General features: G+C 44.8%; 1 long non-coding RNA gene across 1 annotated transcript in view; it reads left to right on the top strand.

Annotated features, from left to right (window-relative positions):
- LOC134929330 (uncharacterized) overlaps nucleotides 1-20,884 on the top strand; it is a 156,541-nt gene extending 135,657 nt beyond the window's left edge. Inside the window, exons 3-4 of the long non-coding RNA XR_010178478.1 lie at nucleotides 13,371-13,487; nucleotides 20,544-20,884. This is a non-coding gene — a long non-coding RNA (uncharacterized LOC134929330). The remainder of the gene's footprint in view (nucleotides 1-13,370; nucleotides 13,488-20,543) is intronic.
- Nucleotides 20,885-22,038: the final 1,154 nt, after the last annotated feature.

Raw genomic sequence — 22,038 nt, 5'->3', positions numbered from 1 at the left:
CCAGTAAATCCCTTCCTCTTGTAACCAAGCTCACGCAAACCACCCCACCAACTCCCTCAGTGTCAATTTCCTCCTTCCCCAGGAATGCCAATAGTCCTGCAGGCCATGTCACTGGCAAGTCTGACGAGTCCTCTCCTGCCTGGGATTCCTCCGATGCATCCTTGCGTGTAACGCCTACTGCTGCTGGCGCTGCTGTTGTTGCCGCTGGGAGTCGATGGTCATCCCAGAGGGGAAGTCGTAAGCCCACTTGTACTACTTCCAGTAAGCAATTGACTGTTCAACAGTCCTTTGCGAGGAAGATGAAATATCACAGCAGTCATCCTACTGCAAAGCGGATAACTGAGTCCTTGACAACTATGTTGGTGTTAGACGTGCGTCCGGTATCCGCCGTTAGTTCACAGGGAACTAGACAATTTATTGAGGCAGTGTGCCCCCGTTACCAAATACCATCTAGGTTCCACTTCTCTAGGCAGGCGATACCGAGAATGTACACGGACGTCAGAAAAAGACTCACCAGTGTCCTAAAAAATGCAGTTGTACCCAATGTCCACTTAACCACGGACATGTGGACAAGTGGAGCAGGGCAGGGTCAGGACTATATGACTGTGACAGCCCACTGGGTAGATGTATGGACTCCCGCCGCAAGAACAGCAGCGGCGGCACCAGTAGCAGCATCTCGCAAACGCCAACTCTTTCCTAGGCAGGCTACGCTTTGTATCACCGCTTTCCAGAATACGCACACAGCTGAAAACCTCTTACGGCAACTGAGAAAGATCATCGCGGAATGGCTTACCCCAATTGGACTCTCCTGTGGATTTGTGGCATCGGACAACGCCAGCAATATTGTGTGTGCATTAAATATGGGCAAATTCCAGCACGTCCCATGTTTTGCACATACCTTGAATTTGGTGGTGCAGAATTTTTTAAAAAACGACAGGGGCGTGCAAGAGATGCTGTCGGTGGCCAGAAAAATTGCGGGACACTTTCGGCGTACAGGCACCACGTACAGAAGACTGGAGCACCACCAAAAACTACTGAACCTGCCCTGCCATCATCTGAAGCAAGAAGTGGTAACGAGGTGGAATTCAACCCTCTATATGCTTCAGAGGTTGGAGGAGCAGCAAAAGGCCATTCAAGCCTATACAATTGAGCACGATATAGGAGATGGAATGCACCTGTCTCAAGTGCAGTGGAGAATGATTTCAACGTTGTGCAAGGTTCTGATGCCCTTTGAACTTGCCACACGTGAAGTCAGTTCAGACACTGCCAGCCTGAGTCAGGTCATTCCCCTCATCAGGCTTTTGCAGAAGAAGCTGGAGGCATTGAAGAAGGAGCTAACACGGAGCGATTCCGCTAGGCATGTGGGACTTGTGGATGCAGCCCTTAATTCGCTTAACAAGGATTCACGGGTGGTCAATCTGTTGAAATCAGAGCACTACATTTTGGCCACCGTGCTCGATCCTAGATTTAAAGCCTACCTTGGATCTCTCTTTCCGGCAGACACAGGTCTGCTGGGGTTGAAAGACCTGCTGGTGACAAAATTGTCAAGTCAAGCGGAACGCGACCTGTCAACATCTCCTCCTTCACATTCTCCCGCAACTGGGGGTGCGAGGAAAAGGCTCAGAATTCCGAGCCCACCCGCTGGCGGTGATGCAGGGCAGTCTGGAGCGACTGCTGATGCTGACATCTGGTCCGGACTGAAGGACCTGACAACGATTACGGACATGTCGTCTACTGTCACTGCATATGATTCTCTCAACATTGATAGAATGGTGGAGGATTATATGAGTGACCGCATCCAAGTAGGCACGTCACACAGTCCGTACTTATACTGGCAGGAAAAAGAGGCAATTTGGAGGCCCTTGCACAAACTGGCTTTATTCTACCTAAGTTGCCCTCCCACAAGTGTGTACTCCGAAAGAGTGTTTAGTGCCGCCGCTCACCTTGTCAGCAATCGGCGTACGAGGTTACATCCAGAAAATGTGGAGAAGATGATGTTCATTAAAATGAATTATAATCAATTCCTCCGCGGAGACATTGACCAGCAGCAATTGCCTCCACAAAGTACACAGGGAGCTGAGATGGTGGATTCCAGTGGGGACGAATTGATAATCTGTGAGGAGGGGGATGTACACGGTGATATATCGGAGGGTGAAGATGAGGTGGACATCTTGCCTCTGTAGAGCCAGTTTGTGCAAGGAGAGATTAATTGCTTCTTTTTGGGGGGGGGTCCAAACCAACCCGTCATATCAGTCACAGTCGTGTGGCAGACCCTGTCACTGAAATGATGGGTTGGTTAAAGTGTGCATGTCCTGTTTTGTTTATACAACATAAGGGTGGGTGGGAGGGCCCAAGGATAATTCCATCTTGCACCTCTTTTTTCTTTTCTTTTTCTTTGCATCATGTGCTGATTGGGGAGGGTTTTTTGGAAGGGACATCCTGCGTGACACTGCAGTGCCACTCCTAGATGGGCCCGGTGTTTGTGTCGGCCACTAGGGTCGCTAATCTTACTCACACAGCTACCTCATTGCGCCTCTTTTTTTCTTTGCGTCATGTGCTGTTTGGGGAGGGTTTTTTGGAAGGGACATCCTGCGTGACACTGCAGTGCCACTCCTAGATGGGCCCGGTGTTTGTGTCGGCCACTAGGGTCGCTAATCTTACTCACACAGTCAGCTACCTCATTGCGCCTCTTTTTTTCTTTGCGTCATGTGCTGTTTGGGGAGGGTTTTTTGGAAGGGCCATCCTGCGTGACACTGCAGTGCCACTCCTAGATGGGCCCGGTGTTTGTGTCGGCCACTAGGGTCGCTAATCTTACTCACACAGCTACCTCATTGCGCCTCTTTTTTTCTTTGCGTCATGTGCTGTTTGGGGAGGGTTTTTTGGAAGGGACATCCTGCGTGACACTGCAGTGCCACTCCTAGATGGGCCCGGTGTTTGTGTCGGCCACTAGGGTCGCTTATCTTTCTCACACAGCTACCTCATTGCGCCTCTTTTTTTCTTTGCGTCATGTGCTGTTTGGGGAGGGTTTTTTGGAAGGGACATCCTGCGTGACACTGCAGTGCCACTCCTAGATGGGCCCGGTGTTTGTGTCGGCCACTAGGGTCGCTTATCTTTCTCACACAGTCAGCTACCTCATTGCGCCTCTTTTTTTCTTTGCGTCATGTGCTGTTTGGGGAGGGTTTTTTGGAAGGGACATCCTGCGTGACACTGCAGTGCCACTCCTAGATGGGCCCGGTGTTTGTGTCGGCCACTAGGGTCACTTATCTTTCTCACACAGTCAGCTACCTCATTGCGCCTCTTTTTTTCTTTGCGTCATGTGCTGTTTGGGGAGGGTTTTTTGGAAGGGACATCCTGCGTGACACTGCAGTGCCACTCCTAGATGGGCCCGGTGTTTGTGTCGGCCACTAGGGTCGCTTATCTTTCTCACACAGTCAGCTACCTCATTGCGCCTCTTTTTTTCTTTGCGTCATGTGCTGTTTGGGAAGGGTTTTTTGGAAGGGACATCCTGCGTGACACTGCAGTGCCACTCCTAGATGGGCCCGGTGTTTGTGTCGGCCACTAGGGTCGCTAATCTTACTCACACAGCTACCTCATTGCGCCTCTTTTTTTCTTTGCGTCATGTGCTGTTTGGGGAGGGTTTTTTGGAAGGGACATCCTGCGTGACACTGCAGTGCCACTCCTAGATGGGCCCGGTGTTTGTGTCGGCCACTAGGGTCGCTTATCTTACTCACACAGCGACCTCGGTGCAAATTTTAGGACTAAAAATAATATTGTGAGGTGTGATGTGTTCAGAATAGGCTGAAAATGAGTGTAAATTATGTTTTTTGAGGTTAATAATACTTTGGGATCAAAATTACCCCCAAATTCTATGATTTAAGCTGTTTTTTAGGGTTTTTTGAAAAAAACACCCGAATCCAAAACACACCCGAATCCGACAAAAAAAATTCGGTGAGGTTTTGCCAAAACGCGGTCGAACCCAAAACACGGCCGCGGAACCGAACCCAAAACCAAAACACAAAACCCGAAAAATTTCCGGCGCTCATCTCTACTATATACTGGTCACCACAATGCAGCACAGATATTGAGCACTGATCAGGAGAATAGAACTGAGTCTGACACGGAGCTGCAAGATACAGCAATGGACTACTGTACTGTACTACTATATACTGGTGGTCTCCACAATGCAGCACTGTACTACTATATACTGGTCACCACAATGCAGCACAGATATTGAGCACTGATCAGGAGAATAGAACTGAGTCTGACACAGAGCTGTAAGATACAGCAATGGAGTACTGTACTGTACTACTATATACTGGTGGTCACCACAATGCAGCACTGTACTACTATATACTGGTCACCACAATGCAGCACAGATATTGAGCACTGATCAGGAGAATAGAAGTGACACAGAGCAGCAAGATACAGAAATGGCCTACTATACTATACTACTATATACTGGTGTTCATCACAATGCAGCACTGTACTACTATACACTGGTCACCACAATGCAGCACAGATATTGAGCACTGATCAGGAGAATAGAACTGAGTCTGACACGGAGCTGCAAGATACAGCAATGGCCTACTGTACTGTACTACTATATACTGGTGGTCACCACAATGCAGCACTGTACTACTATATACTGGTCACCACAATGCAGCACAGTTATTGAGCACTGATCAGGATACTAGAACTAAGTCTGACACGGAGCTGCAAAATACAGCAATGGCCTACTGTACTATACTACTATATACTGGTGGTCACCCCAATGCAGCACACTGAGCACAGCTATTGAGCTTTTCAGGCAGAGAACGTAGACACGCCCTCTCCGCTCAATCGACAATGCACAAGTGAAAATGTCGGCGATGCGTGGCTCTTTATATGGAATCCGAATCTCGCGAGAAACTGACAGCGGGGTGATGACATTTTCCCCCGTTCGGGTTTTACGTGTCAGGCGGGAAGAACCGAGGCTGCCTCAGACCCGTGTAAACCACGTGAAATTCGGGGGGGTACGGATCTTGACAAACCGAACCAGCTCATCTCTAATATATATATATATACATATATATATATATAATGCAGCACTTAAAGCGGCACACCACACAGACAATATGAAAGAAAACAAACACTGGTGCCCTCCATGTGCAACAGCGAGCCCCCAGTCCAGTAGAACATTAGTCCCAGGTAGGCAGCACTCTCGGTAGGAAAGAACAACAGGAGTCTTGTTACTGCTGTCAACGTTTCAATGTTAGATCAACATTTTCGTCAGGACAAACAAGACAAACAACATACCTTTATTACCTCTTCAGACTCTGCTTGGAGACATCCGCCCGCCGCGTCCTGCTCCACTTTGCTGCTAGGATCATGTCTGAATTACCCCGCAAATGCGGTGGCTACGTATGTAGGCCCTCATTCCAAGTTGTTCGCTCGCAAGCGGATTTTAGCAGATTTGCTCATGCTAAGCCGCCGCCTACTGGGAGTGAATCTTAGCATCTTAAAAATGCGAACGATGTATTCGCAATATTGCGATTACACACCTCGTAGCAGTTTCTGAGTAGCTCCAGACTTACTCGGCATCTGCGATCAGTTCAGTGCTTGTCGTCCCTGGTTTGACGTCACAAACACACCCAGCGTTCGCCCAGACACTCCTCCGTTTCTCCGGCCACTCCTGCGTTTTTTCCGGAAACGGTAGCATTTTTTCCCACACGCCCATAAAACGGCCTGTTTCCGCCCAGTAACACCCATTTCCTGTCAATCACATTACGATCGCCAGAACGATGAAAAAGCCGTGAGTAAAATTCCTAACTGCATAGCAAATTTACTTGGCGCAGTCACAGTGCGGACATTGCGCATGCGCATTAAGCGGAAAATCGCTGCAATGCGAAGATTTTTACCGAGCGAACAACTCGGAATGAGGGCCGTAATGCGGTGGCTACATATGTTATGTGGTGCTATTTGTTTAATAAGGTAATGTGGTACTATACGTGTAGTGTGGTGTTATACATGTTATGTGGTACTATTTGTGTATTGCGGTGCTATACGTGTATTGCGGTGCTATACATGTAATGCAGTGCTATACGTGTGATGTGGTGCTTTACGTGTAATGTGTTGCTATTCCTGTAATAATATGGTGGCTATGTATGTAATGTGGTGGCTATGTATGTAATCTAGTGATGTGCACCGGAAATTTTTCGGGTTTTGTGTTTTGGTTTTGGGTTCGGTTCCGCGGTCGTGTTTTGGGTTCGGACACGTTTTGGCTAAACCTCACCGGAAATTTTTTGTCGGATTCGGGTGTGTTTTGGATTCGGGTGTTTTTTTCAAAAAACACTAAAAAACAGCTTAAATCAATTTGGGGGTCATTTTGATCCCATAGTATTATTAACCTCAATAACCATAATTTCCACTCATTTTCAGTCTATTCTGAACACCTCACACCTCACAATATTATTTTTAGTCCTAAAATTTGCACCGAGGTCGCTGGATGGCTAAGCTAAGCGACACAGGTGGCCGACACAAACACCTGGCCCATCTAGGAGTGACACTGCAGTGTCAGGCAGGATGGCACTTCAAAAAAATAGTCCCCAAACAGCACATGATGCAAAGAAAAAAAGAGGCGCAATGAGGTAGCTGTGTGACTAAGCTAAGCGACCCTAGTGGCCGACACAAACACCTGGCCCATCTAGGAGTGGCACTGCAGTGTCAGACAGGATGGCACTTGAAAAAAATAGTCCCCAAACAGCACATGATGCAAAGAAAAAAAGAGGCGCAATGAGGTAGCTGTGTGACTAAGCTAAGCAACCCTAGTGGCCGACACAAACACCTGGCCCATCTACGAGTGGCACTGCAGTGTCAGACAGGATGGCACTTGAAAAAAATAGTCCCCAAACAGCACATGATGCAAAGAAAAAAAGAGGCGCAATGAGGTAGCTGTGTGACTAAGCTCAGCGACCCAAGTGGCCGACACAAACACATGGCCCATCTAGGAGTGACACTGCAGTGTCAGGCAGGATGGCCCTTCAAAAAAATACTCCCCAAACAGCACATGATTCAAAGAAAAATGAAATAAAAAAGAGGTGCAAGATGGAATTGTCCTTGGGCCCTCCCACCCACCCTTATGTTGTATAAACAGGACATGCACACTTTAACGAACCCATCATTTCAGCGACAGGGTCTGCCACACGACTGTGACTGAAATGACTGGTTGGTTTGGGCCCCCACCAAAAAAGAAGCAATCAATCTCTCCTTGCACAAACTGGCTCTACAGAGGCAAGATGTCCATCTCATCATCATCGTCCGATTCATCACCCCTTTCACTGTGTACATCCCCCTCCTCACAGATTATTAATTCGTCCCCACTGGAATCCACCATCTCAGGTCCTCGTGTACTTTCTGGAGGCAATTGCTGCTGGTGAATGTCTCCACGGAGGAATTGATTCTAATTCATTTTAATGAACATCATCTTCTCCACATTTTCTGGAAGTAACCTCGTATGCCGATTGCTGACAAGGTGAGCGGCTGCACTAAACACTCTTTCGGAGTACACACTGGAGGGAGGGCAACTTAGGTAGAATAAAGCCAGTTTCTGCAAGGGCCTCCAAATTGCCTCTTTTTCCTGCCAGTATACGTACGGCTGTCAGACGTGCCTACTTGGATGCGGTCACTCATATAATCCTCCACCATTCTTTCAATGGTGAGAGAATCATATGCAGTGACAGTAGACGAGATGTCAGTAATCGTTGGCAGGTCCTTCAGTCCGGACCAGATGTCAGCACTCGCTCCAGACTGCCCTGCATCACCGCCAGCGGGTGGGCTCGGAATTCTTAGCCTTTTCCTCGCACCCCCAGTTGCGGGAGAATGTGAAGGAGGAGCTGTTGATGGGTCACGTTCTGCTTGACTTGACAATTTTCTCACCAGCAGGTCTTTGAACCCCTGCAGACTTGTGTCTGCCGGAAAGAGAGATACAATGTAGGTTTTAAATCTAGGATCGAGCACGGTGGCCAAAATGTAGTGCTCTGATTTCAACAGATTGACCACCCGTGAATCCTGGTTAAGCGAATGAAGGGCTCCATCCACAAGTCCCACATGCCTAGCGGAATCGCTCTGTTTTAGCTCCTCCTTCAATGTCTCCAGCTTCTTCTGCAAAAGCCTGATGAGGGGAATGACCTGACTCAGGCTGGCAGTGTCTGAACTGACTTCACGTGTGGCAAGTTCAAAGGGTTGCAGAACCTTGCACAACGTTGAAATCATTCTCCACTGCGCTTGAGACAAGTGCATTCCACCTCCTTTGCCTATATCGTGGCCAGATGTATAGGCTTGAATGGCCTTTTGCTGCTCCTCCATCCTCTGAAGCATATAGAGGGTTGAATTCCACCTCGTTACCACCTCTTGCTTCAGATGATGGCAGGGCAGGTTCAGGTATTTTTGGTGGTGCTCCAGTCTTCTGTACGCGGTGCCTGAACGCCGAAAGTGGCCCGCAATTCTTCGGGTCACCGACAGCATCTCTTGCACGCCCCTGTCGTTTTTTAAATAATTCTGCACCACCAAATTCAAGGTATGTGCAAAACATGGGACGTGCTGGAATTTGCCCAGATGTAATGCACGCACAATATTGCTGGCGTTGTCCGATGTCACAAATCCCCAGGAGAGTCCAATTGGGGTAAGCCATTCTGCGATGATCTTCCTCAGTTGCCGTAAGAGGTTTTCAGCTGTGTGTGTATTCTGGAAAGCGGTGATACAAAGCGTAGCCTGCCTAGGACCGAGTTGGCGTTTGCGAGATGCTGCTACTGGTGCCGCCGCTGCTGTTCTTGCTGCGGGAGGCAATACATCTAGCCAGTGGGCTGTCACAGTCATATAGTCCTGAGTCTGCCCTGCTCCACTTGTCCACATGTCCGTGGTTAAGTGGACATTGGGTACAACTGCATTTTTTAGGACACTGGTGAGTCTTTTTCTGAGGTCTGTGTACATTTTCGGTATCGCCTGCCTAGAGAAATGGAACCTAGATGGTATTTGGTACCGGGGACAAGGTACCTCAATCAAGTCTCTAGTTGGCTCTGAATTAACGATGGATACCGGAACCACGTTTCTCACCGCCCAGGCTGCCAAGGCCTCAGTTATCCGCTTTGCAGCAGGATGACTGCTATGATATTTCATCTTCCTCGCAAAGGACTGTTGGACAGTCAATTGCTTACTGGAAGTAGTACAAGTGGTCTTCCGACTTCCCCTCTGGGATGACGATCGACTCCTAGCAGCAACAACAGCAGCAGCGCCAGCAGCAGTAGGCGTTACACTCAAGGATGCATCGGAGGAATGCCAGGCAGGAGAGGACTCGTCAGACTTGCCAGTGACATGGCCTGCAGGACTATTGGCTTTCCTGGGTAAGGAGTAAATTGACACTGAGGGAGTTGGTGGTGTGGTTTGCAGGAGCTTGGTTACAAGAGGAAGGGATTTAGTGGTCAGTGGACTGCTTCCGCTGTCACCCAAAGTTTTTGAACTTGTCACTGACTTATGATGAATGCGCTGCAGGTGACGTATAAGGGAGGATGTTCCGAGGTGGTTAACGTCCTTACCCCTACTTATTACAGCTTGACAAAGGCAACACACGGCTTGACACCTGTTGTCCGCATTTGTGTTGAAATAATTCCACACCGAAGAGCTGATTTTTTTTGTATTTTGACCAGGCATGCCAAGGGCCATATTCCTCCCACGGACAACAGGTGTCTCCCCGGGTGCCTGACTTAAACAAACCACCTCACCATCAGAATCCTCCTTGTCAATTTCCTCCCCAGCGCCAGCAACACCCATATCCTCATCCTGGTGTACTTCAACAGTGACATCTTCAATTTGACTATCAGGAACTGGACTGCGGGTGCTCCTTCCAGCACTTGCAGGGGGCGTGCAAATGGTGGAAGGCGCAAGCTCTTCCCGTCCAGAGTTGGGAAGGTCAGGCATCGCAACCGACACAATTGGACTCTCCTTGGGGATTTGTGATTTCGAAGAACGCACAGTTCTTTGCTGTGCTTTTGCCAGCTTAAGTCTTTTCTTTTTTCTAGCGAGAGGATGAGTGCTTCCATCCTCATGTGAAGCTGAACCACTAGCCATGAACATAGGCCAGGGCCGCAGCCGTTCCTTGCCACTCCGTGTCGTAAATGGCATATTGGCAAGTTTACGCTTCTCCTCAGACGCTTTTAATTTGATTTTTGAGGCATTTTACTGATCTTTTGTGTTTTGGATTTTACATGCTCTGTACTATGACATTGGGCATCGGCCTTGGCAGATGACGTTGATGGCATTTCATCATCTCGGCCATGACTAGTGGCAGCAGCTTCAGCACGAGGTGGAAGTGGATCTTGATCTTTCCCTATTTTTTTAACCTCCACATTTTGGTTCTCCATATTTTAATGCTCACAACTAAAAGCCACCACAGGTATACAATGTAGATGGATGGATGGTATACTTTATGGATGACGAGTGACGACACAGAGGTAGGTACAGCAGTGGCCTACCGTACTGCTATATACAGTATAATGGACCTGGTGGACACAGTCAGCAGACTGCTAAACTACTAGTATTAAAAAAAAAAGCCACCATAGGTATACAATGTAGATGGATGGATAGTATACTTTATGGATGACATGAGACGACACAGAGGTAGGTACAGCAGTGGCCTACCGTACTGCTATATACAGTATAATGGACCTGGTGGACACTGTCAGCAGACTGCTAAACTACTAGTATTAAAAAAAAGCCACCACAGGTATACAATGTAGATGGATGGATAGTATACTTAATGGATGACGAGTGACGACACAGAGGTAGGTACAGCAGTGGCCTACCGTACTGCTATATACAGTATAATGGACCTGGTGGACACTGTCAGCAGACTGCTAAACTACTAGTATAAAAAAAAAGCCACCACAGGTATACAATGTAGATGGATGGATAGTATACTTTATGGATGACGAGTGACGACACAGAGGTAGGTACAGCAGTGGCCTACCGTACTGCTATATACAGTATAATGGACCTGGTGGACACTGTCAGCCGACTGCTAAACTACTAGTATTAAAAAAAAAGCCACCACAGGTATACAATGTAGATGGATGGATAGTATACTTAATGGATGACGAGTGACGACACAGAGGTAGGTACAGCAGTGGCCTACCGTACTGCTATATACAGTATAATGGACCTGGTGGACACAATCAGCAGACTGCTAAACTACTAGTATAAAAAAAAAGCCACCACAGGTATACAATGTAGATGGATGGATAGTATACTTAATGGATGACGAGTGACGACACAGAGGTAGGTACAGCAGTGGCCTACCGTACTGCTATATACAGTATAATGGACCTGGTGGACACTGTCAGCAGACTGCTAAACTACTAGTATAAAAAAAAAAGCCACCACAGGTATACAATGTAGATGGATGGATAGTATACTTTATGGATGACGAGTGATGACACAGAGGTAGGTACAGCAGTGGCCTACCGTACTGCTATATACAGTATAATGGACCAGGTGGACACTGTCAGCAGACTGCTAAACTACTAGTATAAAAAAAAGCCACCACAGGTATACAATGTAGATGGATGGATAGTATACTTTATGGATGACGAGTGACGACACAGAGGTAGGTACAGCAGTGGCCTACCGTACTGCTATATACAGTATAATGGACCTGGTGGACACTGTCAGCAGACTGCTAAACTACTAGTATAAAAAAAAGCCACCACAGGTATACAATGTAGATGGATGGATAGTATACTTTATGGATGACGAGTGACGACACAGAGGTAGGTACAGCAGTGGCCTACCGTACTGCTATATACAGTATAATGGACCTGGTGGACACTGTCAGCAAACTGCTAAACTACTAGTATAAAAAAAAAGCCACAGGAGTGTTTTTCAGGCAGACAAACGTATACTGGTGGTCACTGTCAGCAAAACTCTGCACTGTACTCCTGCTATAGCTGCTCCCCAGTCCCCACAATTAAGCAGTGTGAGCACTCAGCACAGATATATCATGCAGCACACTGAGCACAGATATGGTATGGAGCTTTTTTTCAGGCAGAGAAGAGAACGGATAAAAAACTGGTGGTCACTATCAGCAAAACTCTGCACTGTACTCCTCCTAACAGCTGGTCCCCAATCCTCCCCACAATAGTAAAATAAACAAGCAAAGCAAAGCAATCAGATCAACTGTCTCGTATATAAACGGAGAGGACGCCAGCCACGTCCTCTCCCTATCAATCTCAATGCACGTGTGAAAATGGCGGCGACGCGCGGCTGCTTATAGAATCCGAATCTCGCGAGAATCCGACAGCGGGATGATGACGTTCGGGCGCGCTCGGGTTAGCCGAGCAAGGCTGGAGGATCCGAGTCTGCTCGGACCCGTGTAAAAAAAGGTAAAGCTCGGGTGGGTTCGGTTTCTCGGAAACCGAACCCGCTCATCACTAATGTAATCAGGGGCGGATTGGCTACTGGGACAGATTCTGCTGCTCTGGTCCCCTGTGTCTGTGTTTCACTACTTGTATGTGCTCCATCCATGTACTGTGCTGTATGTAGTATGTGCTCCCCCTCCTTGTACTTTGAAACATATAAGGTTAAAAAAAAGGGGTTTGTAGAATGAAAAATCAATAAAATCAGTAGTAGATTAAAGGCATGACTGCAGTGTCAGTAAACACCGAAAGTGGGCATATCAGTCCTTGTATATTCAAACGTAATGATTTACATCAGGGAAGGCCATTGTAGCAGCACATGCATAAAGTCTCAGGTAAGCATTAACATAACGTAAAGCAAAAGAGGCCCCAACTATCTCAGAATCAGGACCTCTGAGGAGTGACCCTGCCCTCTTGACAGACCCCCTCCCCCTCAACAGACTCCACCCCCATTAGGGCTGCTTCCATAACTTTCCCGGGCTGGTGTCCGATCCCAAACCGCCCCTGGCAGTATACCATGTGGAAATAACAAAAATGACACCTAATGAAAGGCAGCTAATATGTTTGGCTTTGTGGATCGGGTCTGTATCTTCTAGCCTATATATCATGTGAAAAGATGCCCTGTTGATGCTAGTATAATTTTGGATGCCATAATGATACTGCTGTGGAGTACGATTTCATGGTGGTACGTTGTACTGTGACTTTATATTATTGGAATGCATCACATGTTGATAATTGTCTATTTATATATTATCTGCCTTTCATCAGGTGTCATTTTTGTTATTTCCACACGGTATACTGCTGCTGATCGGATTATTACTTTAATATCATTGTTGTAGTATTATGGATGTTGTACAATGTTCCTAATGTTGTTTATTTGCACTGTTTTTATATTCACTGGTTTTATGCACTGTTTTTATTGTCTAGTGTACTCCGGTCTGTTGCTATGGCGCCGGACGCCAGCGTCTGCAGATGATGTCATTTTGGATGAAGCAGGACGCGGCGGGCAGATGACGCCAAGCAGAGTCGGAAGAGGTAATAAAGGTATGTTGTTTGTTTGACTTGTTTGTCCTGACGAAAATGTTGATCTAACATTGAAACATTGACAGCAGTAACAAGACTCCTGTTGTTCTTTCCTGCCGTGAGTGCCACCTACCTGGGTCTAATATATATAAAACAAAAATTCCCTAGTGCGCTATATTCATTGGATATTAAATCTTTAAATCTTCCAAAATAACGGACCCACAGTGGCAAACGCAGGATTTAGCGAGGGGGGTTTCCGTGGGTGTGTATGTATATGTGCCTGCATGTGTACTATATATATATATATATATATATATATATATAAGAAGAGGAGAACACAAGCGCCAAAATGTGTTATTTCAAAATTATATAAAAGGTGAACACGGATAGGTGAGGTGATAGGTTTGACTTGATCACTTATCTGGTTTATATGTGCAATGATCTGTCATCCACCAGTTTGTATTCAGTACATGGAAATAGAGACAAAGCAAAACATAGTGTGTACCATTCATAAAACATGTCATATATACACTGTCTGGGTCAGAGCGGCATAATTAGGGATTTTAGCTATTTCCCATTAATAAATATTTCTTTAGCCACAACAGTGTAAATTTAAAAACATAGATTTAATACAATAATATAAAAATGGCTGAATGACACACGTACAAGAAATAAAATCATATAAAGCTTATCTGTCCATAAATTGGATCTCTGCAAAGCGTCCCAACGCGTTTCGTCCGTCAGTAGTTGGACTTCAACTTGTGGATGACAGATCATTGCACATATAAACCAGATAAGTGATCAAGTCAAACCTATCACCTCACCTATCCGTGTTCACCTTTTATATAATTTTGAAATAACACATTTTGGCGCTTGTGTTCTCCTCTTCTTATATTTACCTTTATGTGTCTAACAAACACTAATTTCTGTTTCATAAGCTGCCACTCAAAGAAATATTGAGACGTGTTATAGGTTAAAAATTAGGTGCTCGTTGTAAAAAATTTTTTTTAAAAATTAGTACCGCTTATACCACCCGAGCGCCGGCTTCTTCATTTCTCCATATATATATATATATATATATATATACTGTATATACTGTATATACAAATATATATATATATCGATAGGCTGGCACTCTCACTCATTCAGTTGCATCTGTCACGGTGCTCAGAGGTATGTGCAAAATATAAAGAATGCAAATCTGCACTCTGTTGCCAAGATAGTGCAATGTTTCGGGTATTTATTACCCGTCGTCGGGCAGTACAAACAACAATAAATACCCAAATCGTTGCACTATTTTGGCTGACTGATGTGATTTGTTATCCTGGTATAGGAGTGACGATTTTCATTATATATATATATATATATATATATATATATATACACATTCTATAGCACACATTCATTTATACATACACAAACACACATACAGTACATACAGGGCCGGTGCTAGTGTGTTTGGCGCCCCCCTGCAAATAATAAATTTGCGCCCTCCCATCCGTAAAAAAGGGATAGCACGCACTCCAAAAAGGGGTGTGATCACAAAAGGAAGGGGCGTGACCACAATGGTACCCACAATTCAAATTACGCAACACTGTATTACAATCTTATGCACATTAACCCAAACATAGTGCCCCTGATTCATATTATGCCACATAATAGTGCCCCTTATTCACATTTAAAAATCGATGACAGGGCCAGTTCTAGATCTTGAAGAGCTCAGGGCAACAGTTTCCTCTGGCCATGCTCAGAATAGGAACAGTGTGCGGCGAAGGCGCGCGCCAAAAATATAGGGCCACAGAATAGTACCAGTTCACATAACCCCACACAGTAGTGTCCGTTAGTCACATTACACCGCACAGTAGTGTCCGTTAGTCACATAACCCCGCACAGTAGTGTCCATTAGTCACATTACACCACACAGTAGTGTCCGTTTGTCACATTACACCACACGGTATTGTCCGTTAGTCACATTACACTGCACAGCAGCGACCGTCATTCAAACTACACCGCACAGCAGTGTCCATTAGTCACATTACACCGCAGTAGTGTCCGTTAGTCACATCACACCGCAGTAGTGTCCGCTAGTCACATTACACCGCACAGTAGTGTACGTTAGTCCCATTACACCGCACAGTAGTGTCCATTAGTCACATTACACTGCACAGTATCGTCTGTTAGTCACATTACACCGCACAGTAGTGTCCGTTAGTCACAATACACTGCACAGTAGTGTCCATTAGTCACATTACACTGTACAGTAGTACCCTTATACACCTTACGCCATACAGGAGAGCCGCTGTTACACATTACGCCAGAGTAGAGCCCATTATACACATTATGCCAGATACAGCCCATTATACACATTATGAAGGTCATTGAGACCCCGCTGTAATAGCGGCCCTCAGCGCAATTTGCCAGTGGCAGCAAACTGTGCATGCGCCGTGGGTATGAGGCCACACACATTGCGGTCGCTTCCCCAATGGATGCGACCACAATGTGATTGATAGGCGACAGCGTAGCGGAGTTAAGGTGTTGCGGGGGTGACGCCGGTAAAAAAGGGGGCAGGCCCGGATGTCACACACAGCTGCTCCCATAAAAAATGGCTGCTGACCAGGCTTCACTGCCAGGGGTCAACCTTAGATCAGATGCGTCCTCAATCAAATTGCGGATGCATCGGGAGGCGGCGCCACACATGCTGGGCGGCCTTGCCTTGTGCTGGGCGGCCCTCAGCATGTGCAGAGATGAACGCAGATCTGGCTGCATATGCATCCATCTGCGTTCATCTCTGAATGACCCGCTATGCCAGGTACAGCCACTCATTCCCCCCACAGTGCGGCCCAAGTACCTGCAGGAGGTCCCTGCTCTGGCGCTGCTCCTCCTCTCCCTTCTCCGCCTTCTTGCAGGCTCTGTTACTTCAGCGGCTGTAGGATGTCGGCAGTGATGACGGGGGGGGGAGGTGTACTAATTACCCAGGCCTGGGACTTATGGAGTGGCCCAGCACGAACCCTGGTCTACCGCACTCTCCCACCACCATCCCTCTTTACTGGGCAGCAGCATATTGCTGAGCCTCTGCCTGTTCCTGTATAGGTGGGGAGGGGGCTCAGGGATCATCAGGCGCCATAAAGATTTAAAAAAAACCACTTTTTCCATAAGGGGGCGTGGCCACGCCTCCCGCGATTAGGACACGCCCCCAATATAGTTCGGACCGCGGGATGGCGGCGGCGGCAGCAGAGCTATGTGAGGGGTGAGTCTGCACAGTGCCTGCCGTCTCACTGGGGAGGAGGAGAGGAGGGAGCCGCGCTACTCGCTGCCAGAGCTGCTACCTGTCATCCAGACTGACAGGCGCAGCGGCAGGGTAGCAGAGCAGGGAGAGCGCCTCTTCACCTCAGCGCCTCCCTGCAATGCATACCCTTGCTGAGCGGGTAGCGCCGGCTCTGAGTACATACATACTGTACACACACCAGCGCACAAACACACATACTTACATATATACAAACATGCAAATACAGACTTCTAACTTACATGATCCACCAGGGACTGGGAGCAGAAGGGCGGCAGTGTGAGGATGGAGGGAGCTGCTGTGGCTGAGTATGCGCAGCCAGCAGCTCCCCCGGGACATTCTCTAAGCAGAGAACTCAATAGCTCTCCATTGCTGCTTCGGCTCCGCGATCGCGGTCTTGGCTTTTGCTGAGATGGAGACAAAGCTGCTTCCGTCTCAAAATAGAAAACTCTGCTCAACAGGGGGGGTTTCCAGGTACTCGGAACCCCCCCCCCCCCCCGCGTGCGCCACTGACCCAATTGGTGCAGACTGTAGATTGAAGAAATCTTTGCACAGTTTATTCTCCTGGGATCCTAGAACTGATATCCCCTCACCAGAAAAAATCACCCAAACAGAAGGCCACAAGGGCCAATAGTACCAATTATTGGTTTATTGACACAGTTTGTAACATACACATTAAAAAATGTTGTACAGAAATAAAATTGCTGTATATCACTGAGAGGTATCCAGAACATGTTGATGGCAAATTAGATCCTCCCTCACCTTAACAAGGTGTGTGCTCATAAAGGGAAAATCTTCACGATTTGGATTACTATCTCACAGCTGACAAACCCAGCTATGAGATAGTAATGCAAATCGTGAAGATACTGTATATAAAGTGTGTTTTATATTTTGCCTAAAACACAGTTGTAAATTCATTCATACTATGGTTAATGAAATGGCTATATAAACAGGAACCACTTTCACTCTTGTGTTATATATGCATCATATGCACCTAGCGCCAGTGTCTTCCACTTCATTGTTTTTCTATTGATATTGCAAAGTTTGTGTTTGTCCCCTTTTTGTGGTGAAATAAGGCAGCCAGGTGTGTTTAATTGCGCAGACTGAGTGAGGGTCTTTTTTTCTTTACAAACATGCATTTATTGTCATATTGTTGAACATGAGGAAAAAGGGAAATTAAAGTTGGAGACATAAAAGACTACAAATAGGGGATAACCAAGCATTGGATTTTTCTTTGTTTCTGAATCACAACAAATACAGGTGATTAACCAATGCTGGATGAAATCACCCAATGTAAGAAGATTAAGAAATGCAATAAAAGAGGTTGGAAACTAAGACTCCGAAACAGCAAAAGAAGGAGAAAGATTAAGGGGGTCAGTTCTAACATACAGTAGCTACCACTGATGGAGTTGATGCTCCCTCAGCCATGAAAACAGAAATCTCTACTAAGCAAATACACTCTTAATGAGCATGAACAAAGGGTTTTAGAAAAAGGGCTCAAATTTGCCCCCAGTAGCAGCTCTGACCAATTTGAAGTATTTTTTGGAACTACAGAGATTTGTGAGAAAGTTAAGTCTAAAGACACACCCAAAACCAAAAACCATCATCCCAGTTTTTAAACACAAATCCGCTTTCTATCCAAAACACAAAAAAGGATGTTTTGTAGAAACCTTTGAACACTAGTTAAGGAAGATTTGGATCATATGAATTTTAAAAAGGAGAGAAACAGCAATTTGAGTAAGGAAGCCATCATGTCATTAAGGAATAATAAAAATATAGTATTGAAACATGCTGATAAAGGAGGAGGAATTGTGATTTTGGATATAGAAGATTAAAATGCAGAAGTTTTAAGACAATTGTGCGATGCACACGCTTATAAAAACAACTAAGTGGGTATCTGACAGATAGGATAGGAAATAGCTTAGACAAACTAATTTGCCTGTACACTCTGCTTTATATTACAATTGACAAACCATCCATCCCTGTTTTGTATATTTTACCTAAGGTTCATAAATGAGACAAAAAACAGCCAGGTAGACCAAGTGTGGGAGGCACCATTGTTAATTCCAATCTATCACACTTCCTAGACCATCTACTTCAACCCATTGTCATTAAAACCCCATCATATTTAAAAGATACAATTTCTATTATTGAACATCTATCCACGGTTGAGTGGGAACAAGGTTGGTGCCTTGTCACAGCCAATGTGGTATCATTATATACTATAATTCAACATGATATGGGGCTCGAAAGTCTCAATATTTTTGGGATGGTGAGTAATTACCAGCAGACCTCAATTCCTTTATTATAGAAGCAATTGAGTTCATTCTAAGAAATTATTATGTTTGGGTTTTGGATTCTATTTTATTGCAACTGACAGAGACTGCCATGGACACAGGCTGGTCCCAAGCTATGCCAACCTCTTCATGGACCACTGGACCGCCACCTCAGTGTGGGGAGAGGGGGCATTTTCTTGGGGACAGTCTGGTATCCTGAGCCTACTAGATAAATTAAAAAAAAATTTATTTGGAGAGGCAACAGAGAGTCTTTTGACTCTTTTTGTACATACTGTACCTCAACAGCAACACATGGAATATTGCCCTCGCATTTAATATAAGTGATTCGGAGGTAAATTTTTTGGATCTCACAATCTTCATAAAAAATGGGAAGATCTGTATAAAGAACTTCATCAAACATACAGACTGTAATTCATATATAAATTATGAGAGTAATCATCACATTAGTTAGTTCAGAAACATCCCTGTGGGACAATTCTAGCACATTAGGCAAAATTGTATGGATGTGGTGGACTATGATATGCAGTCAGACATTTTGAAAAAACTATTTGTAGCCAAGAGATATAAAGAAAAAGAAGTGGAATGTGCACGTGTTAAAATTAAGGAAGTAAACAGAGAGTTTTTTCAACAAAAATGTGGAACAACAAAATAAAGAGAACATGCTAGGTGTCAGTTTAATTACCAAATACAATAGTCAATTTAAACAAATAGAAAGCATCCTTAAGAAACATTGGAGTGTTTTACTCCAAGATTACGACCTACAAGGTTTGCTCAGTGTTCATATACCAATGGGCTGATAACCTTAAGAATAAACTAGTACAGAGTATTCATTTGAACCTTTATTCACCCAAAGCTATAGTTTAAAAAAAAATTACAGATGTGGTTCATGCATTTTGTGCAAAACAGTTAAGAGTGTTAGCAATAAAATGGTTGAATATAAATCAAATATTACAGGAAAACATTATCCAATTAGAGATTTTGTCACTTGTCATACTAAAACTGCATTTATCTGTTAGAATGTTCCTGTGGGAAGCAATATATAGGAAAAAACAACCATATGCTTAAGATTAGATAAGCAGAACAGCAGAGAAATATTCTAAAAGGCCTGGAGACTCATAATGTCTCCTCATATTTTAAGAAGGTACATGGTTGTAATATAAAAAAAATTGGTATCTTCCTGTGTAATCAAAACCATAACCCCCAGATGGAGGAGTAATGATTTGGAGGGTGATCTAGCGAGAGTTGAAATGCGCACTATGAATTGCACACTTTGATCCAGTGGTCTGAATGCTGAATTTGAAACCAAATGGTTTTTGTGAAAAATAAGCAGGTTATTATGTATTTATAATATTCTATATGTAATGTCCTTGAATTGCATTAACTTCGCTAAACATCTGTTTGGAATGTTGTTTTTATTGTATTTCATCTCTTATACCTGTTTTCTATCATTTTAATCCTCTTTCTATACGATTTCCCATTGGAATGCACCAAAACCAGCGCTGGAATGCATGAAACCCGGAAGTATGCTTTCCAGTGACAACTTTCTGTTTCCGGACGGTTGCTGCAGGATACCGGATGTACATTTTAAAGGACACTTCCGGATGTGTTCCAAATACTAGAAATAGACCGCGGAAGTTGTAGTAAGACTCCAGCATCAATTACAAGTACCGGAATGGACTTATGGGACATCTTGCTTTACCTTAAATGTTTTTTTCTTGGACTTTCAATGTTCCATTTCGGACTTATACAGTAGGCTGCTGAAAGGATTATATAAAGTGCAATGGCAACTAACTTTATATGTCATTTTTCATGCGTTTCTGTATATATTTTTGTTTCATTTTTCACCCTTATTATGAGTATACCAATCTTTGTAATACTGAATATCATATTTGCTTTCCTTTTGATCTATTAGGTCACTTTTTAAGTTATTTAAAATGTATGCCGGTCATAAGAGGGACTTGTACCACATGACCCACTTTAGGGTATAAATATGTAAGATGGGCAATGCTCCTACACACCTTGACAAAGGACTCAGTCCGAAATGCATTGGTGGTAGAGACAGCCTGCTGCTATCCCCAAGGGATCTTAAGAGCTCACACACCAGAAGGGAGAGGAGTTTAACCCAGGATTTTCCACCTATAACCCTCATGTCTTTCTCTAAAAGGTCACATTTGGTAAGCAGTAATTTATGGGTTTGGTATAAAAGATAGATAGTGTCTAGTTAGACAGTCAATAGATGGACACCATATATTAGACAGACATTAGGTCGACAGAGTCAAAAGGTCGACATGAAAAAGGTAGACAGTGCAAAAGGTCGACAGGGTCAAAAGGTCGATAGGGTCAAATGGTCGACATAAAAAAGGTAGACACCATGTTTTTTGCATTTTTGTGGTTTGTGTGGATAGTTTTGTCATCTTGGATCCCCAATTGTAGAAAGACATACCCTCGCAGGGCTCGCTTCGCTCGCCACACTTCTGGCTCGGTGGCTCGCTGTACTCGCCACAAGGTTTATAACCAACTCTATGCCGACATGGATAGAGAAGGTATGAAATAGTCCAAAAACATGTCAAATTTAAAAAAAAAATCTCTATCTTTTTTATATCAACCATTTTGATGTTGACCTTTTGACCCTGTCGACCTTTTGACCCTGTCTACCTTTTGTACTGTCTACCTTTTTCATGTCGACCTTTTGACCTTGTCGACCTTTTGACCCCGTTGACCTAATGTCTGTCTAACATATGGTGTCTATCTATTGACTGTCTAACTAGACACTGTCTATCTATCAACCAAATACCGTAATTTATATCATTCTTTGCTGTTATTTTATTGTTGATTTTTCTATATGCATACTTCAGTGTGCTCTGAATTACATGTTTTAAACTTTAAAACAATATGAGGAGCTATTTTCTTACTTATCTTTGAGGAGTTCCACACTGAAGTGGCTTGGATGATATGTAATATCTTGAGATGTGCATTCAAGGATAAAGATACC

This window comes from Pseudophryne corroboree, chromosome 5 (genome assembly GCF_028390025.1).
Source record: "Pseudophryne corroboree isolate aPseCor3 chromosome 5, aPseCor3.hap2, whole genome shotgun sequence".
Lineage (NCBI taxonomy): Eukaryota > Metazoa > Chordata > Amphibia > Anura > Myobatrachidae > Pseudophryne > Pseudophryne corroboree.
Note: the sequence above shows the minus strand (reverse complement) of the source record. Positions and strands in the feature narration are given on the sequence as shown.